General features: G+C 47.4%; 1 protein-coding gene across 1 annotated transcript in view; it reads left to right on the top strand.

Moving 5' to 3' along the window:
* The window catches only part of LOC149341483 (protein Wnt-4-like), a 53,757-nt gene that overhangs the window by 868 nt on the left and 25,501 nt on the right, over nt 1-27,388 (top strand). The window lies entirely within an intron of this gene.

Here is a 27,388-nt window from a genome sequence, read left to right as displayed (position 1 = left end):
TGTTAGTCACGTCGGTACAGACCTTGCATGTAGCATGCCGGTAGGTGCACATTATCATAAAATCAGCTTTTTTATCCGTTAATCATCATCTACCCAATGCTTGTGCATTGCACTAAAAATGTTTCCTGCTTATTCTATTTATCCGGGCACATAACACCACACTTACAGCAACAGCACGTAACTGACTGCATACGCACATTTTAACTGTATCGCCATAAACGTTGATAATACCTGAGAAACTGATAATCGTTCTCACTCTCCCAGTCACCTCAACGTAATCCTTATTTGCCGCTGCAAGTTCAGTAAACTGAGTCGTTTGTGAATGGCTTGTGTTTATTGTTGTTCTCTTCCAGTTTTCATCGGCTCCGAACTTCAGACGGTACTCGCTTATTGATTCTCGCTAAATAAATAGGCAGCGAACTTGGTTCAGCGTTTCTGCTGTTGCTTTTCCAGCCCACTTGATTCTGGAGCAACGGCATAGCCTCATGCTTCGAGAGGTCCTTTTTTAACTTCCCGATGTTGATTTGAGGCGATAAATGGGGGGGCCTAACTTTAGTAGCATGCAAGGATGATTCATTTAAAGCTGACAAAATAAGCTCCTGTTTCTTACTTTTTAATGATTAAGGTAACCATTCGGCAAGAACTTACCAAGTGAAGTGTTGGTATAACTCCCATCGGTTTTTACCGTGGCTTCGCAGCAATTTCCATGCACACTCAGGTGTGTTAAAGTCACTGACAGAGCCCCGAGGAACAGCCAAAGCATTGATGTCTCTTAGCAAACATGGACTGTCCCAATTCATTTTAGTCGTTACTGAACTAAACATAGTACGTTTTATTTGTTTATTTCTCGCCAATACTTTTAGCAAGATCGTGCACGCATAAGCGGGACGAATGTAATAAAATATGCAGTAACACATAAACTGACTTGTGTAGATCTATATAATATTTTCTATATTCATCGTACAGTAAAGTTTAATTTTGGTGCATGCTTCTTCTCCGCTTCAGTGATTTTTACTCCAGTTTTTGTATAATGCAACTGTTTTTGTGTTCCATGGATGTGTATTGTTGCAGCTAAGAACTATTGCTTCTGCACCTCGTCAAGCTGCAATAACCGCAGCTTTTAAATGAAGAGTTTGTTAAGTGGGGCTCTAGCAAATAACTATAAAAACGGAATTAACAGATGCACATTTCTAAATGAGCGCCCAGTTTTCTGTGTTGGGCTGTGCGGAATGTATTGTTAAGTGAGAAGGGAGGAAAGAAGTGAAACATATACACTCGTGATCATAAGTTTACGGAACACAACATCATCAAAAACCAAACTTTATTTAACCTTCGTCTTTGCACGCGGCCCAATTCTGAGCATGCGATTTATGTAGTGTACCACTTAATCTCAAACAAAGCATCCCGAATGCAATGAAATTAAGTTTGTTCGCTAAAGGCTCGTTCAATAAACTTTTGACAGCGGCTATGCATTCAGAAATTTGTGCCCCACCGTCGCTCACCAACAATCTCCGTGACCGCATGCGAAGATGAAGAGACAGTTTTAGCACAGCGGATAGGTGCTAGCGTAGACTTATACAGGATTTCCGAACACCGGATGCGCTCGCACAGTCGCCAGCGCTTGACCCCGCCCACCCCACTGGGCATGCGCAGAAGGCGTCCGGTAATCCGGCATACGTCTACGCTAGCACCTATCCGTTATTCTAAAACCCATCCACGTAAACTTTTACTCCTGTCCGGCATACGACCGAAGCTGCAAAGGTTCCCTGCCGTGGCGACTGCATACGATCGTGACGCAATGATAAACCTGTGCATGCGAAAGTTTCGGGTCGCGCTAAGCAACTCGCGCGGTCATACTCAATCTAGACCTCAACACGTACGGAACTACCTTTCGCCAAGCCTTTGATTAGAAATGCACCGATGCTTTGAGCTGATTTACATCTGCCGACGGATACGTAACTAAAAAGGAACATATCGCTGACTATCAGTGAAATTGAGAGAAAGAGAGATATGAGAAGAAAGCGGTCTTCAGAGTGATTGTTCTACTCGCGTCTATCAAAGGAAAGAAGGAAAGAGAGAGAGAAGAACGGACACTGCCACGCGGCAAAAGAGCACAGCGAACTCCGGATACACGAGGAATAAGCGTAAGCGCCGTCGGGGTATCACTTTCCGAGGGTATACACATGGACAGCACACGTGCCGGACGGATTGATTTCTGCTCGGCCGCCGCCGAGTTTCGTGCCAGCGTCGACTACGACGAGTGCATTGCTCACCTGCGGGTAGAGCCCCGTAACGACGCCGGTGAATCACCGAACAATGACGGCCTTTTCCAGAAGGCTGACACTCGCTCCTGTTTTTAAGAGAACGAGCGCTTTGTGTATACGCACTCTTCCGCACGTCTGCTTGAGATGAATGCGACGTGTTTTGCTTTTTTGGTTAAATGGAGAAAGAAGAAACCAGCGTAAGCTTGTGATACGACGAAGCACTCTGGGCTACGACGCGCACTGAGTTGGAGAAATGCGGGCTGATTTTGCCCCCTTGTGGTCTCAGCGCCCGGGCGATTTCGCATTTCACTTTCTTCTGAATGCGAACCCTGCTACCTTGCTCTCGACAGCACAGCGTCGTGCTGTAGTGGACAAAAGAAAAGAAAACGCAAACTAGAGCTCACTAATTTTGTTTCTACGCGAAGTTAAAGAGGAAATAGGAAGAACAGCATGCCGTCTTCAGTGTAAATCAAAGGGCGCTCAGTGCCCACAACAGGTTGCATTTATAGAAAGCGAATAATGACTAAGATTTAGAATACGGGGGTAGCCATTCATAACGGTATTCAAAACTAAGCGCTCAAAGTGCAAAACATGTTCTCCGCCGTTCAGGCTTGCGGGAAGGCTATAGATATGCAACCACGCAATAAACGCCACAGGATAAAAAGTCGGTTGGTGAGTGCTGTAGAGCTGGGCTCTGTTTCTCTTCCAGCGCTTACTACTACTGAGCCTTTAAGAACACCCAAGTGGACTTAATCGATTCGAGCCCCTCACCCGTCCTTCGGAGTCTCTCATAGCCGGTGTGTAGCCTTGGGACTTTACACAACACATACACCATTGCATTGTTATTTCGAGTTTTCGCATTAAGACATCGATATCGATGTCGTAGCTGTTTCTCTCCCTATCGGGGTGTCTATTGATCTTTTGTCTCAAAACTATCAATCGAAACTACTTTTCTCTGAATGTCTCTCCACGTTAAAAAAAAAAAAACGAACGTCAGTATACTGTTTACCTCCATTTCCTCCAGTTTCATACCGATGTTCGCTTCTCTGTCGCACGCCACGAGTCGCTCACCGCACTTTCATTTCTTTTTTCATTTTGAGAATTTGCAAAACTTGGTTTCTTAACGCACAAAGAGAAAAACCAGTTCTGTCTTATCTCGTAAGTCACGGTCCGCTTACTGAAATCTATTTTGTATTTACCTTACTCATCACGTGATGCGCACTCACGAAAATTGGGGTGGCGCCAAAATGACGTCACAACGGGACAATATGGGTCGCACACGTGGGAGTTATTCTAGAGTGTCTCTCAGGGCATCCGCAAGAAAAACGCTGCAAATTAGACGAACTTCAGGCCGCTGTAACACAAACATATTTGTGTTGTTTTGTGTCGGCTAGCTGATTCTGTCAACAGAAGGCTGGGTGTTGCTCTAGTCACTAAATGAAAAACTGAAGAAAATATTATACCATGATATTAAAGTTGTATTTGCTTGGGAAGGGATAAGAGCTGCGAGAGCATTCGTTATTCACAAAGGACTATGGCGGAAATGTCTGCTATCACCGCTTCTGTTCATGATTAATACGATAAATATGGATATAATCACTTGTAAAAATAAGGCGGAAACGTCGTAGAGCAGAAGCTGCAGGACTTAATGTATGCGGACGATATTAGCTGATAGGCACGAATATTTACAGACTCTGGTTAATTCTTGTGGAGTATAAGGAGACGTTCCAGACTATATCTAGCGCCATTAAATCAGGTTTAAAATTTGCGTGGACATTTTGGTAACTAAAGCGTTGAGAGGCGAAAACCGAGGACACTATGCCGTGACGACTTCCGGTGGATGTGACGTCGCACCGTTCCCGTGGCTGCATCGATACTCAAATTCTACATCTTTCGGGGATCTTAAGTGTTAATCACGATTAATTGCACATTTATCTATCTAATTTGACACAAATCCGACGTTTTTCCGACCATTCTGTGAAAAATTTTTCCTATGCCGTGATGACTTCCGGTGGATGCCACGTCTCACCATTCTCGTGGCTATATCGACGTAATTTCGACAGTTTTGCCTATAATTAATTAATTATTAAACCCAAGGTCATCAAACTTGGCTTCTAGGCTCATTTTTGCTCCTCTATCTGAAGCAGCCATTGGTTTTCTTCTATCGTTTTTAGTTCGAGTTAAACGCGTGTGACACGCTTTGTTAACGGACGACAGTATGAGCCATTAAAGGCTTTCGCCTCAATAATTTTTAACGGTTCCACAGAGCAGGTGCTTACAGTACAAGGCCACGAGATACCCAAGCTGACAGAATAGAAAAACATTGGGGTATGGGTGAGCGAAGGATAGAAATGCATGGAAAATCACGAAAAGACTGCTGCGAAGAAAAGGTGAATATGCCGATATAATCAAGCATGGAGCATTATGGGGGTAGAACAGGTATGAAGTACTTAGAGATGTTTGGAAAGGAATAATGATGCAAGGGCTTACTTTTGAGAATGTGGTTTTGTGCCTGAGGGCAGAAGTTCAATCGGGGCTAGATATAAATCTGTGAGCTGTCGGCAGATTAGCACTAAGTGCCCACTTGAAAACCACAAATGAGGCAGTACAGAAGGAAGTGGTATTGGCTTGATTTGAAGCCCTGGAAGCTCAGAGTAAAATATTATGGGAAGTACGCCTGAGGAAATTGGACGATAACAGGTGGACCGCTGAGGTATTCAAATACTTAACAGAAAGAGCTTTGACTCACAGTGACGGAAAAGAGCTAGAAAAGTAACCTCTAAGCTTGGAAGAAAACAGAACTGAGAAATAAAGAGCTTTGAAAGACAGATAAAAAATGCGGAGGGTAAGAAGTTGATTAATTCAATCGAAAGGGCAAGTGAGGAAGGCATCGTTCAACGATAACTCAAGAGGCGGTGCCTTACTCTTTGAAGCCAGACCGGGGTGTCACAGAACGCGTAGCTACAAAACGGAATATAATCAAGAAGACACATGCGTGTGTGTGTAGTAAACCCGTAGAAAAAAAAAAATTCGAACGCATTTTACTACAATGTGGTAGTATCCATTCCGATGCCGATACAGGCACAGGCACTCTCCCTGTGGTTTAGAGACAACAATGGTCATATAAATAAATCTGCGGTAGACGTTAACAAAAGGCGATTGGAAGGTTGATGGCTCAAAGGCAGCGTGGTGACATAAGGTTAGAAGTGCATTAAAAACCGCTCACAGGTAAAAATCAATAACCTTTGCATTGAAAGAAAAATGAATTTATAGCTTCTAAGAGAACGCTCCTAGCGTCTTTCCACCCATACATCCACTGATGGAGAGTGGAAAGACTACCAGCCTTCATGGTGGTCGTAGTGGGCAAACACGTGTTATGCTTTTTCATAATTGCTTCATGATATCATCCAAAGATTGATATGTAGTGTTAGGATGGAGTGACGGTTTGGATACCAGAGGAGAGGAAATTGTCGCCAGGGGCGGCAGTCAGGTTAGTAGCTGAGATGAAAAAACTTATTGGAATGTTGTGGCCGTAGCTGGCGTAGGACAGGGTACATGGATAATTCAAGACAACTTGGGGGAGAGGCCCTTGTAATGCAGAGGGCCCACCTCAGCAGACGATGCCAACTATGAATCTGATCCACTAATTAAACTTTATCCATCGGTCTTTCATCTGCTCGAGGTGTGCGGGAAGTTCCAACTAGAAAGCAGTACAGAGCGTCAACATAAACCACCAAATGGCCTAACTTCCGTCACGGCAGCTCTAGTATAAAACGGCTTTCTGTAATCTGAACGATTCGCGCAAAATTTTTGTGGCAAGAGCACGTGTTTTTAGTGTCGCACTCACTTAAATGTTTGCCTTAATTATAACTATACCTTAAGGCTCAACCCGTGGGACCGTTAATAAGAAGCAACAGTATTTATTACTGTACGGTGTAATACCATTGTGTACCTCAATTTATCATTTCCTGCCGCCGCGGTGGCTCAGTGGTCATGGCGCTCGGCTGCTGATCCGAAAGACGCGGGTTCGATCCAGGCCGTGGCGGTCGAATTTCGATGGAGACGAAATTCTAGAGGCCCGTGTACTGTGCGATGTCAACGCACGGTACAGAACCCCAGGTGGTCGATATTTCTAGAGCCCTTCACTACGGCGCCCCTCTTAGCTTGTGTCTCTTTGGGACGCTAAATCCCTATAAACCAAACCAAACCAAACCATTTCCTATTTCCTTTTATTTTGCTTTACACGTTTTCTGCCCGAACCTTGGCCAACTCTATGTACGTGGGGTGCTTTGCGCGTGCGCGCCCGGGGGCAGCAGCAACGACTTCCGCGACTGAGCACCGCTGCTGAAGCACTGCGCAGCCTTCTTGGAGAGCGCCAGGAAGCAGGGCGTGGGTGCACCACTGCGAGCGGTGCAGTCGCGCCGCGTCCTTCGCTGAACTCGGTAGCGGCCGTGTACGCGTGAGTCGCCGTCCGGTATGCGGACGGCGCATGGCCAGCCTGCGCGGATTACGGGGCTTATGCCGGCGACTCTCATCGCTCAGTGGCTGAACTTATCCATTCAGGTTTATTTCTTTGCTTCCAAAAGATACGCAGCCTGTATACTTGCATTTCGTGCGAGGCGCGACGCGCCGCCTTGTGCGTTTGTCCGAACGCTGTTGTCCGTTGTGCATTATAAGCAATGGGGGACCTTGAAATTGCCCTTGCGTACTCGCTTAGTTATGACCCCTTTTATATTTTCTCCCTGGTTTTGCTTGTTTTCTAACTGCTTCGGTATTTAACGTAATCCGCATTAAGCGTAGGAGCAAGGTCCTCCACTATAGAACGTGGCCTATCGGTCCGATCGATTGTGAGGGATTATAACCGGCGAGACCATGTGTCGCCGTTCGTTGATTTCTTTTTTTTTTTTTTCGCGTAACCTCGGCGTGGTTATTCTACCTTTTCCGCTAGCGTCATTTTCATTTCTATCCGACTTCTTGAATCTCGTTGAAGGCTGCGGCGCATTCAGAAATGCAACCAACCTCTAGCGTAGACAGATTACAGGTCGGCGCACTCACGTCTGCGCGGTTTTTTTTTTTTTTCAGTTGCACTTCATGCTGATTGACCTTACTTTTAAATACTTTAAGATCTTTATGCATATAAACAAGGTACACGGCTTTTCCTCTTATTTTTTCTAAGATACTAAGTAACCGAAAGAGTCGTAAATTTAACGAGCATGCTCATAAAGTTCGGCTGCGCATTTCGACACGTACTTTTTACGGCTGCAGGATGGAAAAATAACTCTTTGAATCCCGAAACCAAGGCATACTTTGCACTTATCTTTTTATTCATTTTAACGCTGTTTGCACAAACGCGTGCACTCCTATTTTCAGCCTCGGGTAACATCCGATGGTGTCCGACTAAATGACGTCACGGCTCTCTCGCCTGCGATGCCTTCATCACAATGCTCACTCTAGAGTTGCCAGCAGCGCCGGCAGGTTGCTGGTTTGGCATTGCATAACAAAGACACTCCGCGGACCTTTCAGCGACCCTATGGGGCGCGAGAACACAAGGTCTTGGAATATTAGTGACGGCCACAAGTTTCGCAGATGCGCAAGCCTGATGAACGGAAAGTCACCCCAGGCTTTTGTCTCTGCGTGACCTCCTCCGCCACCTTCTCGCATTATGCGCCATTTTCTTGTATGTATCCAACGCGCTGAATGATTTAGCAACTACAAGGCACTGGTCGCTGCCACTGTGCAACAGCCTATAAAAAAAAAATTGGAGAGGACACTTACGCTCCGCCTTACGGGCATGACGCGGTAGCTTTAGTAGGTTAACGCCCTATGTGGAATTTGTCATTCTCCATTTTACATTCATAGTTCCCTACGAGTCGTCATACCACTCCTGGTGCAGTGTTGCGACGGTTAAGCGATGGCCCTGCGATGGCAAGAGTTGCCATCGGTAGGACTTGAGCGGCCCAGGTTACTCCTCCCGAGCAACCTCTCATGACAAGTCATTACTTTAACAGCTAACTACCACGCCGTGGCAGTTATAAGTAATTTTAATAAAGGGCCACGAATTGCCTTTCACCGCATGAGCTGTTTTTACGGTTGCTTGACTGCGGAACGAATCACTGGCCCGCCAACGCAACGCTTTGGTCCAAGACCCTTTTTTTTCAAGCATTTCACGCCAGAAAACCTGAGCACTAGGCCGGCGGAAACCTCGCACCCATTAGGAAACCGGTGGGTACTCGACGCCACTGAGGATCGAACCCAGCACCTCCCGAATGGGAGGCGGATGCTCTACCACAAGGCCATCACTCCATAACATAAGAGTAGCGCAAAACCAGGACGACGGACAAAAGGGGAGAGAACACACACCCACAACACTGCCTGCGTTGTGGGTGTGTGTTTTCTCCCCTTTTGTCCGTCGTCCTGGTTTTGGGCTACCCTTATGTTATGGATCAGTACCGACTTGCCCAAATTTCCACCCTGGTGAACCATCACTTCGGTCGTCTCACTAATCCCACAAGCCCCACACTAGACCACGCACGGAATATCCGTCTAGCGTGCACAGCGAACAATAGCTTCCGAAAATATGTGCCGTGATCGACGTGCGGTCGCCGGCATGGACGCCAACCCATGGGAGAACGGAAGTGAACCAAAGCGTTCTCTCTGTTGTGGAAATTCGACTTCGACTCCGCCAAGGAAGGCGCCTTTGCGTGCGGAATGAAGAGGAACAACGACACGGAGTGGGGCACGTAGGATTGTTAGCGCGCACTGTATGTTGTTTCCTCCCCGAAAAGCTAAAAGGTAATGTAACGTGAATCCGAACCTAAATGTCCAGGGCAAAATAAATGCACCCTGTCCTGTGTGTGCGTATGTGTGTGTGAAGAGAGAGAGAGAACGAGAGATACGTAACAAGCACCGCGCCCTGGGCTTCTTTGTTCATGTTCTCAAGCAAGAAATATTTAAATTAGAATAAATATGCGTGTCAGAGACCGTAAACAGGCTAGAAAAACACGCTGTCTTCGCTTGATCGTTTGCTGGCTTTTTTTTTTGTTCATTCTCTCGCAGTGTTTCACTCATTTTTCACCAATCGAATAATTTTACTTTTATGCATAAACTCGAGTTGAGCATTCACTGAAACCAGCTATCGTGCAACGATACTTCGTCCCAGGCGTCGTATGAAACTAAACCCGATTGACTTTAAGGCTGTCCTCTGAAGCGGTTTCGTTCCTGTACCTCCCAAGTCAAACAGCCGCCGCGGTGGCTCAGTGGCTATGGTGCTCGGCTGCTGACCCAAAAGACGCGGGTTCGATCCCGGCCGCGGCGGCTAGAATTTCTTTGGAGGAGAAATTCTAGAGGCCCGTGTGCTGTGCGATGTCAGTGCACGTTAAAGAACCCCAGGCGGTTGAAATTTCCGGAGCCCTTCACTACGGCGTCCCTCATAGCCTTAGTCGCTTTGGGACGCTAAACCCCACAAAACCAAACCAAACCAAGTCAAACACGGCGTCCGTAATCAAACTGGCCAGTCTGAAATCTTTATAGCGACGCCCTCCTAAATATATTTGTCCTCTCGTAAGCTGCCGCGTCCTCTGCTATCGTTTGCAGGATTTTATGGTCTGCTGATGTCTGCCCTCTAGTTTTTCCTTTTTCCGTTGCCTCCAGTCCTCTTCAGTGAGCCTTAACGTCGACTCTTAACATCTTATAATTGCATTCCACAAGATAAAGGCCGAATTTAGCGCCGGAGAAAATCGAATCGCATTGCATGCACGCACCGTGCTATACACACACACCATCAGCGCGTGGATCCAAAAAGAAGCGAGAACGTTCCAAGAGTGCGCACGGAGAAAACGCTGTCACAGGCCGTGGAAAAAAAAAAAAAAACCAGTTAGATGAGTTTAGGACCGGAGAGGAAATGCGATATCCCTACGGCCTCGCCTATGGCGCTCTCAATCGAGTGGCCTGATAACGCACGCGTGCGGAATAAGGGGACGCGCCGTGCAGTTGGTGTGCGTCCGTGCCGTACACATGTTGTGCGCGTATCGGACAAGCAGATCATCTGTTGCCGCTGCCTCCGATGCTGCTCGAGCCGGTGCTGTATGGGTTTTACAAGAAGCAGTCTGGGCAGGAGAGGAGGCAGACGGGGCGTATTTATAGACCTTTACGGCCCATGATGACGCGCGCGCGGCGAGCAAGCTAATGCGCGCCTCCTTCTGCCCCACCCGCTCTCCCGCCGTACGCTATTTCCTTCGCAGTTAATTCTGTTTCATTGCTCCTTTGTTGTCGCAGTATCGAATAACTTTTCCCTAGTCGTTTAACTCCTTCTCGAGGCAGGACCGCGTGTTTTTTTTTGTTTTTCTTTCTTCGTTCAAACCTTTCTTTCTTTCTTTCTTTCTTCCTTTCTTTCTTTCTTTCTTTCTTTCTTTCTTTCTTTCTTTCTTTCTTTCTTTCTTTCCTTCTTTCTTTCCTTCTTTCTTTCCTTCTTTCTTTCCTTCTTCCTTTCTTTCTCTCTTTCTTTCTCACTTTCTCTCTTTTTTCTCTCTAGATTTACTTGTTTCCTCCCTTATTACTTTCTTCCTTTCATTCTTTCTTACTTTCTGTTTTCAGATCTGCTGATAACACTGGGATTGCCGGAATTTGCGTTCGATAGTAACGAATGATGAAAGCAAGAAGCGCATGAGGAGAACAGAACAGAGAACCCCCGAGCTTTTCTTCATTTCGTTGTTTCGGTTCTGTCTGGGATCGCGGGTAATAAAACGAGAATGCATTTAGTGAAGTATGTGCACCTGTCTGTCAGAAACGAGGCTTATTTGAAAAGGCTGGTTACGCGTGAGGCATAAGCGAAGAAAGAAAAACATAGGAGGGAACACTTAAGCTCCGCCTTCAGGGTATGACGTGGTAGCGTCGTGGGTTGCTTCCCATATATGCAGAAGGTCATTCTCTACTTTGCGTTAGTAGATCCCTGGGAGTTCTCATGCCCCTCCTGGCGCAGCTGTTAAGCCATGCGCCACTGCCCTGCGATGGCAGTCGCTCTCAGCGGTGAGCCCTGTGGAGCCCAGGTTGCTCTTCTCTAGAGACCAATCATTGTTTTAACTGCCACCTACCACGGTGGGCAGTTTGCTCACTGTCCGGTGGGCAGGTTGTGATGACGCTGCAAGGTCACGTGACCTAGGTGGCCCGCCTACTCTCTCTCTGTCTTGTTGCTCTCTGGGGACCACCTGCCAGGGTCGTGTTCGTGATTTTTCGCTCACGACACCGAAAACGCCGACGCCGGATTTTCTGGACAACGGAGCCTCTAACCTTATTGCGTAAAATTAACGGATGCCTCCCTGGGCAAAGCACAAAGGTCAACAATGTGACCTCAAAAGTTTGCAGGCCTTTACAACGATAGTACATTCAGCACATGAGCGCAAGGAATTCGTGAATGCTGTGGGACAGTTATACTCGGCGTTGAAAGGTGTTTTGTTAAAACGTGGATAGCAAGCGCACGTTTTTCGCGAATGCTCGATGAACGAGTTACTGCCCTCTACCTGATTGCTGTTTTGTCTTCACCATCGAGGCCCGAATGCAATAATAGGCCTTCTCCAAGTTCGTCTTCAAAATGCTCCTCGGCTTCGCTGCAGGGCGATGCTGGTAACCCAGATAAATTACTTTATGGGATTGCCCACGAGTCCAAAAATAGTCAAAAAGTCGCTGTCCCGTATCAGAGCCCGAACCGTGCCACCTCTTGGGTGAACTGGCTGAATTAAGCACCGCCGCCGCGGTGGCTCAGTGGCTATGGTGCTCGGCTGCTGACCCAAAAGACGCGGGTTCGATCCCGGCCGAGGCGGCTAGAATTTCTTTGGAGGAGCAATTCTAGAGGCCCGTGTACTGTGCGATGTCAGTGCACGTTAAAGAACCCCAGGTGGTCGAAATTTCCGGAGCCCTTCACTACGGCGTCTCTCATAGCCTTAGTCGCTTTGGGACGTTAAACCCCACAAAACCAAACCAAACCATGAATTAAGCACCCATTCTTATTCTCAGATATCTGGACTGCAAGTAGCGATGACGACCTTACGTGGCGTAACGACTATATTCCATTTCTATTCTATTTCCAACGCCCTTCAGCACTGGATCAAGCGACACGAAATCTATCGTGAGATGCCTGAGCCAGTTATCACTACTGAGGAGTTTTTTTTTTCGAATGTGAACGCGTCCACACCTATGCAAGTCAGATTGGAAAACTAAGCTAGGGTAAATGCACTTCCTTCGGAGACCGAATAACCTCAGGCATGGATTTCGTGACATTCCACTGGCTTGTTTTCTTTTTTTTTCCTTTTTTTTAGGGGGGTGGGGGGAGGGTGCTTTTGTTCACTATGGATTATGATCTTCATGTTGAGCCAACTCATGATAGGCTTAGTTAACAATTAATTCTAAAACAGCGTCTGAATATACAAGTTTGATTATCGTTTTCTTCTCACTCCTGAGATAATTTTAATCAGTTTCGGTGGGTGGCGATTTACTACAGCCTCTTTCGGCCAAAAATACGAGAAGCACAAATCGAGATTCGTTTCAGGTGGTCGTTTTTTGGTTTAGGTTTAGGTTTATTGGGGTTTACCGTCCCAAAGCGACTCAGGCTATGAAGGACGCCGTAGTGAAGGGCTCCGGAAATTTCGACCACCTGGGGTTCTTGAACATGCACTGACATCGCACAGTACACGGGCCTCTGAAATTTCGCCTCCATCGAAATTCAGCCGCCGCGGCCGGGATCGAACACGCCTCTTTCGGGTCAGCAGCCGAGCGCTGTAACCACTCAGCCACCACGGCGGGGTGGTCGTTGTTTGGGTGGTGGTAGCTTATTGCGGAAACGTTAGCACATTGGTGATTGATACATAATAATAAATACAGGAGGAGGTCCGAAAGTCAAAGACGGAGGGGAGAGCTCCTATAGATAGTAACACAATGTAAAAAAATGAAAATCAAGCCAACAACAGTAATGCAAAATATGCACTAAGTTTATTGAGAAAAGATGAGAGTTTATTTTAAAACATGAACGAAATTATCGAGCACAGTTAACACCAGGCTACATTTGCCTGTGCAAAGAACCAAGCAGAAAACAAAACAAAGCGACTAAAAAAAAACAGGTTCGAAAACATAACCAGAAAGAATGTTTAAACCAAGTAATAGGCTGAAATGAAAGTCAATTGGACAAGGAGCATTGTCAAGTTCTAAGCAGGAGCTCATTCAGATTCTCTTTAAGTTATGAATAGGGGTGTGCGAATATTCGAAATTTTCGAATATATTTCGAATATTATATTTTTAGTATTCGTATTCGATTCGAAATTCAAGTATTCGTGTTCTTTCGAATATTCGACCCGACACGAATATTCGTATCTAGCCGAATATTCATTGTGAGTACCGGCGTTCATTTCGGTCCACTAGCCCTATCGACAGAGACATAACAACATGGCGGCGCCCAGAGCAGCGCGCATGGATGAAGGAAAATTTTTCCTTCGAATTTTTCCTTCGAGGAAGGAAAATTTTTCCTTTCTCCAAGGGCCATGCCGTAGCTGACTGCACTGGTGAGCTTTTTTCTGGCTATACATGCGAAGCTGCTATGGTCAGAGCTGCGCACGAAGTACCTCGCAATACGTTCCAGGTCAGTGACAAGTGAGAGGGCATTTTCTGTTGCTGGAGTAGTCGTTTCAGCTAGAAGGGAACTACTTCTGCCTGACCATGTGGACCAGCTGGTTTTCCTTCACGACAACCTTTTATGTTCATCCCAGCAGCGCGCTTTTGTGCTGATGGAAAGCTAGCTTAATCAATGCTGTGTACTAGCCGTCCTCTAGGATATTTCCACTCTTCTAAGAATAATGTTCGACACTTTGATACTTTTTGTGCAGCCACACACACCTTTTGTGTTCATTTAATCATCGATAGTTGAACTGTGATGTTCTTGGGTAGTCAAATAAATGTTTTATAGTGGTTAAATGCGTCTGTCCTTGATTATTCGATATTCGATTCGATATTCGGAATCAAGTATTCGTATTCGATTCGTATTCGAAAATTTTGATATTCGCACACCCCTAGTTATGAACTGATGACACCTTCTTTATTTGTAGCGGAAATGAATTCCACAATAATGAAGCATGGATATTAGACCTGAATTTCCTGCAATTTGTTTTGGGTTTTTGCGACATGAAGTTGTTTTTTAGTGCGAACTGGGTGTGCGGCTATCGTTAGGTATCTGATTGTCGTTAATTCACGGATATGCTAGGTTCTAATTGATGAACTTAAATACCAAAATACCATGAGAATGCTTCTACTGATTCGACGCTGATAAAATCTTATGTGAGCGAAGAAGAGATGAAGCTTCTGACTTAATGTGACTAAAGTTATGTACAATGCTGAAGTTTCGAGATGTTGGAAGGGAAACAAGTGACATATGCAAGTACCACCCACGAATTTATACAGCAGCTAATGTGCCCATGTGTGAATGCATGGAAAAGCAATATTACGGTACTTCAAGACACGTTCATAATTTTATGAATGTGTCTTTGTTAGTACCCTTACTTCATAATGCTGCTTTTCTTGTTACAGACTGAATGTGCTTGCTAAATTTTAACTGCATGCTTCTAATTCAGCCCCAAGAAGTGTGTTGTAGTCAGTGGCATTAAGTTTGAAGAAATTTATAGTAATACGTGCGTTCTGGGTATTGATTTATGTTCAGAACTGAAAACTACAAAGCCACATTAACACGAACGTTAATAGCGAGCACGTTATTTTGACGCCAAGTTGCCATATTAGGTGTGATTTCATTAAGCTTACTCAGTAAATCATCGAGAGATGTGTGTGAAAAAAAGAAATATAGTCGTATCATACGAGCATAGAAAGCAATTAGATGAGTGAATGTAGTTTGGAAGATCATCGAAATATATAACAAATCAAAGAGGCCCAAGGATTGATCCTTGTGGTACCCCAGTGTGGCCTTAAACATAGAATAAGTGTGAGATATTAGTGCTGATTTTTTTTATTAAGTAGGCAGCTACGGAGTAGCCCAAGAACTTGGCTGGTTACACCAACTAGATTTAAATAAAAATAGTATGTTACGGTTTATAGAGTCGAAAGCCTTCGTGAACTCAATTAACAGAATGCCTAAAAAAATACCAATATCAATTAGAGCTAAGTCAGTAGGAAAGCCCAGTTGGAAACCAAACTAGTAAGGCGGCAAGACTTCAGAAAACTATCCCGTTAAGCGTGCAAAATAAATCTTTCAATGCTATTTTGCTGTTGTTCTTTCTCTATGATTAGTATCTTTGGGTGTTCCCTATGGTTAGTATGACAGTATGATTAGGTTCTGTACTTTTCGGAATAACCCCCCCCCCCCCCCCCCCCCCTTAAGGAAAAAAAAATCAACCACCTGGAATCTTCAATGTGGGCTGACATCTCGCAGCACAGGACGTCTATTCTGCTTCGCCCCATCGAAACGCGGAAGCGCTCTTTCTGTATCACTAAGGCTCGTATAACGTACTTAACCCAGCCATAATACGAAACAAAAGGCGCTAGAAGATAGGGTGAACGAAACTTTCTCTACACGATCTGCGTACGCGCTCCGTCTTCTTCCTTGCGCTGTGACATCGTCTAAAGTGTCGTTCTCGAATGACGCACTCCCCTGGATACCCGGCCAATGGCTTGTGGCACCACTTCACGCGAAGGCGTCGCTGTGCGTGGGCGGCGCTGTCTTCCTTTGTTGACGTGGCTGGCGGGACGTTGCTTATCAGCTTTTCAATTTGCCATAAATTACGGTCAGCGCAGGGTCCCGCGCAGCCGACTCGCCACGCGCAGTCAGGTGCGCTTGCTTAGATAGCGACGCTATGGGGGCGCAGCTGGTGTGCGTCTGTGTGTGCACACGCTCACACTGCGCACGCACAGCGCATACAGAAACACACGGGAGGACGCCTGCCCACGCCGCCTCGTAAATTGCCCTATCTCACGGCGGCCATATCGCGCGGAGTCACTCCGCTCGCGCGCATTGGATTCCACTTTTAGCCGCGCCCCTGGCACCCCGAGCGGTTGCGGAGGCGGTTGTGTACATCTATGCGCTTGCGGCTTCTGCGAGATGCTGCCCACTCCACGCTGGGCTCAACGTACTACGGAGACACCGACGTGGCGAGAGATGCGCTTGGCGATGACCCGCCGCCTAAGGGTTCGCGCAGAAGCGCGGTACTGAGTTGCGCCCTAAAACTCTTCGCTGCTCTACAAGGAGTGTTTGTCCAGGGCAGCTTCGTTGTAGGAAGAAGAGAATCGTTATCACTGCGGAATATACTGGATGAGCTGGTTTAAGGCTCACATTTAACAACCACTGAAAGAAAAGATTCTCCCGGACTTCTCGCTGTCCCCATCAGGGTGAAGAATCGAGAGTGTTCATCGCGTTGAGTGGCCCTCCTCCGCGAGAGCGCCCACTGGCGGCAGTCTCGCTTCCCACCTGACTGGGCCGCGCAGCAGTGTGCTATATGGGACACAAGTCTGTGTGTGCACCGTCTTGAAGACCGCCACTTCCGACTCGTGTGAATAGCATTCTGAACGGGAATGCGCCGACGCGGAATAGTTTTCGTTTGCGACGCTGAAGCCGTTTATTCCGGCGGAAGGCCTCTGTACAGCCATCGTCACAAGAAGGAACACCAGGAAAGGTAGCTGCCAGGACAACGCCGTATGTCGTATCGCGTTGTTGACCTCCTGCATTGCGCTATCAACTTCTCCACCTGGTCCCTAGTTTTTCGATTGTGGCCCGATGTGAATACTTGTATGCACTAAATGGAATGCAACTGGTTCCCACTGTGTCCGTGCATATGTCACGAATTATCTGAACTTCTTGTGGGCATCAAGAGCTAGCCATGTTTGTGCGAAAACTTCATTTTCTGGTGAAATGTATTCGTGTCCCCAGTTTCCCGCCTCATTATTCGAAATACGCTGCCACAAAAGCTGACGCAACATTCCAAGGGATGAGAATGGGATACCCTCCCTCAGCATACCCTCAGCAGCAGACCAAATAAGTTCTTTTTTTTCTTTTTTGCATCAGCAATTGAGTTTTATCTTGATTTAATTCTGAAAAATAAACTGCTGAGATTAACTTTTTCTTTGCCGAGAAGTAAAAACATCTTCATGTCAAGTACAGCGACGACATGCATTCTTAAACAGACCTGTTCGCACAATTTTGATTTGTCGAAAATTTCATCATTGTGAGAGTTATGTTCAAAAAGAAATGAAAAAACATGAAGTTCTCGAACACTTCATTGGGATGTGTTAGAACTCCCTGATTCTTAAATTTCTAACTTCATAAGTGAAAACCTCGTTGAATTTACTGATTATTTCATTTCATTCGGAGCAGATTCTTTTGTGTTGCTCCGGAATCAGCTCCTCCTATTCTGAATAAATTTATTTATTCACTGACTCAATCAAAACACATTGTTTTAGCATAATCGCTATGTATCTAGAATGGGCGTAGGAAGGTTACAAAGCTATGAGCAAGGTAAGTCTAAGGTTACATTAAATTGCCAGGTGGGTACCTCGTTCAAAGACATCTGTGAATATTGGTAAATATTACAAAAATATGGGAATAATTTCCTCATTGATTTTTTGTAATCACTTACGTTGATTGAACTGAAACACGCTCTTTAACAAAAAAAGCCTTACGTAGCATTGCAATCTTTGAGAGAAAAAAAAAAATAAAATGCGTTTTTGATTACACAGGCATCAGGTCAAGATCACACTCATTCGTCAGGGGTAACCACTGGAGTGTTAACGGATACGGCGCACTTTACATACAATAGGATGACTGCACCGCGACTGAAGGTCTCCCTGAGAGAGCTATCGTTGTAAAAGAAAACGTGAGACCATACGCCGCGGAAAGCCCCCTGCAAAGGCTCAGCGAAGTCCAGCCAAATTTCAACGAAAGAGCACACGCACGCAGGAAAACACAGGTACATGCCACTTCTTTTCACGTGCTAACCTAAGCAGCAACGGTCGGGCTTTTTCTTTTCTTTTTTTTTTCGTTTCTTCCGCCGAGCTATCGCCCCGAAATAGTGCCACTTTACCGGGAACTGTTGCAACGCACAGCGCTCCGTAGCCGTTCGTCACTTCCCGCCCGTTCTTTGCAAGTAATGTACACGCCAAGATGGACTGCAGAGAGGCGGAAGCAGACGCACATGACCTGAGAGTTTTTTTGCTGCCTGTCGCCCCCTCTTGATGAACGTTTGTTGACTGAGGAGACTAGTGTACCGTGCTAGCCAAAATTTAGGCACCCCCCCCCCCTCCCCTTATATATTTTTTGTTTTGTTTTAGAGATAACTGTTTCGCGCACTTGCTCTGGCCGAAACAGCGTCGCCATGGGCGTGGTATGTCGAAACAGAGAACTCCTGTGTTATCCTCCTGGCCCCTGAGAATGTTGCCTACCGGGTTCACCGGGGAGTGCGCGACCTCAAAATGTGCCCCCTGTAATGACGTGAACAATGTGGCCCATACGTGGCCTACGTGAGCCTCAAAGTGGCCACTCTCACTTGCTGCTTGTTTTCGTTGTTTGCTTAGAACAGGCCCGTAAAAAGTTGAGGGGCACCCAGTATCCAAGGGTGCTCAAAACGCGCCGCAATGCGATACATTCTCTTCCTGACTGTTGCGTGGCTACAGGCCGTGAAGGGCGACTGTATTGCTTATTTGCTGATTTTTTAAAAGTAATTGAACAGGCTCATCGAAATGCCTCATGCAAAATGTTAATACGACGCCTGTGCTCTTCGTAACGTGCGCCGATTACCTGAGCATCCAAGAGCGCCTAAACTTCGGCAAACAGTGAGCTAAACTGCGTTCTTTAAAGCCACCGCGTTGTACACAAAAGGACGATCTCACGAGCGCATCCTACGCTGCGAACTCCAGGCACGACCTTATTGACGAGCCTCCACGATCGATCTTTGTTCCCCAGTCCGTTCCGCGGGCAACACTTTTTTCACAAGATGCGCGCGCGCGAGTCACGAGCGCTCAACCTGGACGCTATAAAACCTGCATGGTCGCTCGTGATTGCACTCGCGTCTTCGGCGCTCCAGATAGCTCCGAGACGAGCCAAGCACGGTCTGTGGGCCTCTCCCAATGCTCGCATATGCGGCCGGGAAGGCAGGCACGCGTCTCGCAGCGAGAGGAACACGACGGCGCCGGGGCGGACCGCCTGCGAGGAAGAGCAAGCGCGCGCTGTGTTTTAGGTGGTTCTCTGGAAATGCACCTCCCCCCCCCCCCCCCCCCCCACCCTCTTCGTCTACGCATCTACCGCAACCCAGGGCGCGCGCGCAGACAAAAGGAGGCCGAATGGCAGCAGCAGCATCGGCGGCGGCCCAACCTGTGTGCCGGCGGCCGCGAGGTGTGAATTTTCCCGGCTCGTAATTACAGGTTCGGCGCTCGGCCCGCCTGGTCGGAGAGCAGGAAGTGATCATCGCTCAGTCACGGCGTCCGAGAGCAACGCGGGGCCCACCGCCGTCAAGGGCTCGCTCTCCGCGCCTCGGAAAAAGAAAAGGGAGGCTCGTATTTCACCTGTGTGCGCCCCACCCGCGCGAAGTCGCCTCTGTTACTCTCTTTTTCATTGGTATTTTTTTGCGGCACGATTCATTTTTGTTTCCGGTCGTTGCTGTCCACCTCTAAGCACGTAATGCGTGTTTTGTGTCATAGGAGGACCCGCCTCGACAATCGCCGAGTCTCTGCGACGCTCTGCGGCAAACATTTAAGGCCTCTAAATTGACGCCCGACGGCCAAGGCCATGCAGTCGTGGCGTGTAGGTTTGTCTGTCTGCCGGTTATTACTCAGAGATTACGCCTGCAAAACCCGTGTACTGGTTCTTTGTATGCATTTTGCAGTACGTTATTCATGGGCTTGCGGAAAAGCCCCCAAGACGGGAGAGGTAGTGACGCCGCTCGCGCTTTAGCTGTAAAGGCAGCCCGAGAAAAATAGATGCCCCTGTGATTGGGAGAAAGGGAGCAACTGTCCTGCGGGCGTCACACAGTATGACGCTAGCATCATCCACGATAGCATTCAAGCGCGATATTGCGAGTGCGGTGGCAGATTTATCATCATCATCAACATAATCATCATCAGCAGCAGCAGCAGTTGTACTATATACGTCCCCTGGAGGTAAAAAGCCTCTCCCATGTCCCCTTCAATTGACCTTGTCCCATGCAAGCTGCGGCCACCTTATCCTTGCGAACTTATTCTCATCCATCCAGCTGACTCTCTGCGCCCCTGCTATAATTTTGCTTTCTTAAAATCTTCTACGTTACAATAAAGGACCACTGGTTGTCTTGCCTTCGCATTACACCCCCGTGCCCCTTTCTTCTTCTTGATTTCGACTGGTATATTATTAACTGGCTTTTGATTCCTGACCCATCCTGCTCTCTTCCTGTCTCTTGACGTTACCCCTCTTATTTGCAGTTCCACATCTCGCTGCGCTGTCGTCAATTTAAATTCTACCTGTTAATTTAGCTTCAACGTGTTCGTAAACCTGAGCAGGTTCATATACTTGATTGAAGGGGAGGTTTTTCTGAACTGTGCAATGTTAAGCTGAAATGGCACGCCGTCGGGATTTCTCCCGATAGGTCGGGAATTTTGTAAAGTAAAGGACTACGTCCAGACGATGTTGTTTCGAAGAAGAATAGAAGATGGGCATTAGAAGGTAGAGGAATCGTATCATGCACCCGCTAAGCAAGCTCCTCTTTAGAAACGGACGTTTTCTCGTTGATTCGATTCGTGTGTAAGGCATGTGCGACAAGCCACTGAAACAACGGGCGCTCACTCTGAGCATCAAACTTTGTTTTTTTTTTTCTAGTTACTGTTCTTTTAACTCGCTAAGGGCATATGTAGTAGCATGTGTATTTTCCGGTGTATAAGACGCGGCTTTTTTTCGAAAATTTTGCTGGTGCGTCCTATACAAGGGTGCGTCTTATATGCGAATTTTTCATCTTTTTTTGCGCGTTCATCGATTACTCCAGTTCATGCTCAAGCTTTTTTCACCTAAAAAATATCACTACCAATAACGCGGTTGTAACACGGTTAATACTTCAATACCGGGACCGCCGTGCGCGACATTCTAGGTGATCTATATTATGAAACGGCGGGGATGACGACTTCCGGGATCACAAACGCGCGGCTGTTTCGGAGGCCCCAAGCAAAAGTAATGAGAAGCGCCAAAAGATGGTGACAATCGCGCTTCTCGCCATTGTCAAGACAAGCCGGCGTTCTTTTTTAGTCACCCTTTGCAACTTTTTTTTTGCTCCGTGTACGTAGTGCATGTTTCAGCCGAGTTGCTTCCAGAAATGGGTGAACCTTTTGATAGCGCATCTGAAGATGAAGACTTCGAAGGTTTCAAGTAGAATAAAATGTTATGGACATATGGGGAGCTGTATCGTTTTTCCGTTCTTTTTTGCTAGAACGTGGACGAGTATGGCATGAGTGTTGCCTTTTTCGATCACTTAGCGTTGCTTAAGAATTGCTCACAGGTACGGTGCATTTCGCGATAGTCGCGCAAGCGTATTTAATTAAGCCTCACTGGCCTAACTGGGTAAACTGGGGTGCGTCTTATACACGGGTGCGTCTTATATACGAACTTTTCCAGTGACAGCTTGCATATATGGCAAGTGCGTCTTATACAAGGGTGCGTCTTATACACCGGAAAATACGGTAATTCCTTATCGCTGAAAGGAAAAACTCTGTGTGCTTGCTTCCACGTGAATGCTTCGAGCTTTCCTTCGTCGTGCTGAAACTTCGGATGCGATAGTCTGTCGTAACGCGGTGCTGATCGCTAATAGGCACCGTGTTTATTCGTTAGCGGTTCTTCTGCAACAATTTGTGTCCTTATCTCTGACGTTCATCACTTATTCTGTTCACCATTGCTTGAATATGTGGTATCGCGAGGTTGGAGGGGGGGGGAGGTTTTGTGGCCGCTTTGGCTTCTTTTGGCTCAGTGTTATAGTTTATCTGGCGATTTGGGTACTTCGTACAAGTAAACACGCTCCGACGCACAAATGAATTTCGTTACCTAGGGGTGACTATCACGTCGAACCTTAATTGGAGGCAACACGTCATGTCCATTGTTGGTAAAGCTAATAAGAAGTTAGGCTACCTCAGGAGAACACTAAAGTTTGCTTCAAGTGAAACAAAACTAATTGCATATAAAACTTTGGTGCGCCCTTTGCTGGAGTACGCATGCGAGGTGTGGGACCCGAAAAGCAAAATGTTAGTGCAGGAACTGGAACATGTTCAGAGGCGCGCATTACGTTTCATATTCTACCGCTTTCGAAGGAAAGATTCAGTATCTCCTTTGTACCGTGAAGCCAACTTACCGCTCCTTTCTGTTCGACGAAAACAAACGACTGTGGCTCTTTTATAACATTATGAATTAAACTGTTGGGATTGATAAGCAATGTTATATAAAGGAGTGCACATCTCGCATAACCCGTAATAAACACACTCGATATGTCGAAGAATTCCATGCTGCTAAAGATTGCTTTAAATATTCCTTCTTTCCGCTGACCGCACATGACTGGAATCGGCTACCTGATGACGTGGTGTCTGTGGAATCTCGTGATGAGTTTTCGTCTCTGCTTTACGACCATTTTTGTAGTACTTAGTAAGCATATTTTGTTACGGGTTTGTTTGTTTGTTTGTTTGTTTGTTTGTTTGTTTGTTTGTTTGTTTGTTTGTTTGTTTGTACCAGTTGTCTTGGTATTTCTGTCACTATACAATGTAATGTTTCCGCTCCTACCTTAATCCTGGAAAGGACTTATAGTATGTAATAAATAAATAAATAAATAAAAATAAATAAATAAAATGAGATAGCAAGAAAATTTGCGTCTACGAACTACCAGAAAACTACATGTACAATGAAAAACTTCTACCTCAAATGTCCACAGGTAGCTTTACAGCCCCCCATAGATGATAAAAATGACAGCACGTAACTATTTCTCAAATTCAAAAAAAAAAAAATTCAAGTTCACAACTTTGAAATTCTGCGGATTTAAGGAATTTTCGTAAGGCACTCAGGGCTGTTTTTCCGAAACCATTGCTGTGCTATTCAGCGGTGTTAGGGACGGCAACAGCAAGTCTTGCCTGGAAGCAGCCAGCACAGCTTTCTTTCTTTTTTTCTGGGTACAAGCATGGGGTTCAGTGCACTCTGCGTCTAACTGAAGAATACTGCTGCTGAGGCCTGGGGTAATGAATAACCCGGAGAATAGGCTGCTGTCATCTGGCACCAATAACCGTTTTTGGCCGCGTCGCATTGCGGCCATCATCAACACCATAGAACGTCGTGCTGAACTTTGAGCCTAAAAAATGTCCTTTTTCCGGTAGCTCATGACGTGTCGATCCCCGCCTCGGTGGGAGGTCGGGCATTACCATCAATCGTCGCGACCATGTCTAGAGACAATGGTGCAGCCCCCTTCCCCCCGCGGCGGACAGGCCTCGCGCGTCGGGTCTTATGAAGAACATGTGTGGGCAACGCTTGTCCACCACCAGCTAATCAGGAACATCACGTGCTTGACCTACCGCAGTCTTCACACCCTCGTCCCGCTCAAGCTCAGTACTTGACGGGGACGGGGGAGGGGGGTGAACCCAAGTCCAGCGGTATGTTCCAAGTGAGCTTTACAGGACGCTCCCTCCTCGACAGGCCCGTCCTCCATCGAGGGACTTTACGGAATGACAGACCTATAACACTCACCAACGCGCTTGCTCTTTACGTTGCAGAAAGTGCCAGTAAACCTACTCGTCTTCATTCGCCGATCACCTAACTCCTTCACACGGCGGCGCTCCGTTCCTGTTTGGAACGAGAGCTGACTTGACCGAGGATACTTCAAGCGACACCCGAAACCCGTCTCTAACAGCGGACAGAAAGAGGGAAATGAGGAGTCACCAGCGCCGCACGTGCTGTGGTCAGATGTGGAGCTGGTGAACACTTTAAAGACTACATCATACGCAAAATACATACTTTCGAAGCTGGAGAGCGAGGCAACTGTCGCTATTGCGAAATTGCTAGGCCATTACACGCGACATGCTGATGTTCTGGGTTCGGATTCCATAGAATATGCGTGACATTGATTGAGGGATCAGGTGGAATGTGTTTTTTTTTATATGTAAAATTATGCTATCTAAAATGATTGCCTAGTTAATTTCGCCCTCTAATGCTTAACTCAATTTCAATGACTTGCTTCTTTCTTATATACTCGTATAATAACATCCACACCTCCATATCGTCGCCTAATATTTGCCGAATCAACGCGCAACTATTCATATCGCCGCTGAGAGAGCCGGCGCGCGACCGCAACGTGTTATTGAGCATCGGATGATGTCTGTCTTCCAATGACCACACAGCCAAACTTTGCAAATCGGTGGTGGGACAAGACACGAAAGCGAAAGGGGCTGGCCCACGTCCATGCACACGCAAACACCAATTTCTCTCGTCGCGAAGGGGAGGGGGGTCGCGAGACGGACTGCTTCCGATTCGGAAAGTAAAGCGCTGCCGCCCAGGTCGTCGGCAGATAGAAACGAACAGGCCTGCCTACGTGCGGCTCAGCTCGTTCTTCTCCCAAGGGGCGGTGCACCGGCTGCTGCTGCTGCTGCCCGTTCGGCGTGCGCAACGGAGGCCACCAGCTGTGCTCGACGCACATGCCAACACGTTGGGCCGACGTGGGTCAGCGTCTCGTTTTTCTCCTAAATCAGGAAGGGGCACCGGAAACTGAAACCGCGCCTCACAAACGACTGCGTGCACGGGCGCCTCTCTGCTCAACCCGTCTGCAGTCTCCTCCGCCTCCCGCGGGCTCTGTTCGCGCTCCGACGGGCCTGGCTGTGTGCGGTGGCACGCCGGTGACCATCTGCAGCTTGTCCCTGCGCTCGAGCTGAGCATGCATATATGTGGAGGGATGTGCATGTTTGGGCAATAGAGTGAGGGCTGTGACGTCACCTAACGCTGGTTGAGGATGGGCACGATTCGAGAGGCAAAGAGAAGAAAAATAAAGGCTGTTAATAGGGAGGTACTATATTCAGTCTCTTCTATGCCTTGGCCAAATTCCTTAGGTCACAGGTTTTTGTTTTTTTTTTTTGAAGCCGTGTATTTGGACAGTCATGCGCCGAGAGCATGGGGAGGGCGGGTATGGGGTGGTGGAAAAATAGGGGTCGGGGCGAAAAGTAGTCTTCTATATATTTTTTGTTGTTATTGCCGCCACTCCTCGCCGTGATCAGAAAACGAGCTAGTATAAGGCTTGTCATCCGTACGCAGTCAGCATTAAACTAAATAGCGAATACCAGGGGGACGAACGGTCGCGCTATTCATTTTTGTCCAAGTTGCTGTTGCGTCGGCATATGGTTCTCTTCTTTTTTTCTTCCTGTTTTGCTTCGCATGTCGCGGCGACCTGCAGCGTTACGCGTCGTCCCGTTTAGTGGCTCGGTCCGCATCGGCCGCTCACAGTTTTGCTATCGGGTTTCGGGGCAGGCTGCCGCTCCCCGGTGCTTGAATGCCGCTCCGCACAGTAGCGAGCCAGCCGCGTGGAAAAGCGCCGCAGCAGACCGCGTTTTCAGTCCGTCACAAGGAGGGGGGAGGGAACGGGGGCACCACCGCATAAACCCCCAGCGGTCCGCTCAAGTGCCGCCCGAGAGCAGAGCGCGGCGCTCACAAGGGCGGGTCCTTGTGTCTCCGCGCGTGGGAAGGAGCGGGGCCAGATTGGCTTAGCCGCCGCGCACAGAGAGAGATCCCGGTCCCAGATCTCTGCCGATCGCATCACTGCCGGGTCATTAAGGGCTCTTGCGCCGCCGACGCGGGAATACACGCTGACTCCGCAACCGCTCGCCGCGGCCCTCCCGTGTACGCGAAAAAGGATTACGCCGACGGCAGTGGCTGCAAGTCCGACCGTATATACGTACCTTCGCCTTTTTCACAACCGGTGCACATTCGTTTCGGTCCCGTTTTTTTCCGCAGTGACTTAACTCAGTTCCTTTATTTTACATTTCTGTTGTCTTCTCATTACGCTTCCTTTGTTCCTTCTTCCTATGTTCATTTCAGTTTTCGAGTCACGGCGGATGCTGGTAAGTTCTCTCGAAGCAGGCGCAAGTTTCGGCTCAAATCCGATGCGATCTCATTTCTCGCAACACGCTTATGTGAACCAGCTCGAACAGGCTCCCCTGTACTGTTGTGTGCGAGTAGTTCCCGGCTGCGCGGTCGACGGACTCTCCGGCCCGCCTCGTGCTCGTAGCGGTTGCCGGGGAACTAGCCCCACGTGCACGTTTCGATTCGAAGTATACTTGTGCCCGTGTATATACGACGGTCGACACGCCTTCCCAACAAACTTTCCGGCAGACGTGAATCTGTGCGGATTGCATCGCTACACTCTCTGGCCGAAGCGGGCGCAAGAATCGGACAAGTGCCACTGAATTCATTCCTTTAAATTTGAGGTATAATCGTATTAATAATGAAAGACATACAGAGTGTAATGCTAATAGTACTATTAGTTTCCGTGGTAATAACGTCTTTGTTGTTTAAAAGCAGAAACTGTGAAACATTTCCTGCCACCATTACTAGCCTAATGGAACATCGGCATGCCCAGTACAGTGCTTGCAGCACACTCGGTACTTGGCCATTAATTCCTTATGAAGCAGCGTCACGCACTTTTAACTCCTCCTTAGAAGATGCGCTCGTGATCGCGCTCTTTTTCGTCAAGCCACAAAATCCATTTTGACCCAACGTGATGAAGTCTTGAATGATGGGGAGGAATCAACAGGAGCGCAGCAAATTAGCCACAAGTTCGCATAGTAACAAGGCAGGGAATCTAGGCTACATCGAGCCCCAGACGGTTCGTCGCGTGGACGCATGCGGCGTCATGAGAAGCGAGGTGCCCCGGAGATGCCGCGGATAAGGCGATGAGAAACGTCTGTCAAACTAGCGTGATTCATGACACTGTACTCGGGGTGCCGAGACAGCATGCTGCGAATGAGATCAGCTTATGCAGAGGGCGTAGTTACATGAGTCATGTCTTATCGTATACATCAAAACATCTGACTGTTTTCACGCGTCAACCAGTGCGCGATGTTTTTCTGAGCACGTTACGTGTTCCCGTGGGAAAGCTTAGCGCTTGTCTGAATTTGGAGCG

The sequence above is a fragment of the Amblyomma mixtum genome, chromosome 5 (genome assembly GCF_055824585.1).
Source record: "Amblyomma mixtum isolate Tamu chromosome 5, ASM5582458v1, whole genome shotgun sequence".
Taxonomy (NCBI): Eukaryota; Metazoa; Arthropoda; class Arachnida; order Ixodida; family Ixodidae; genus Amblyomma; species Amblyomma mixtum.
This window is presented reverse-complemented; position numbering and strand designations above follow the sequence as displayed.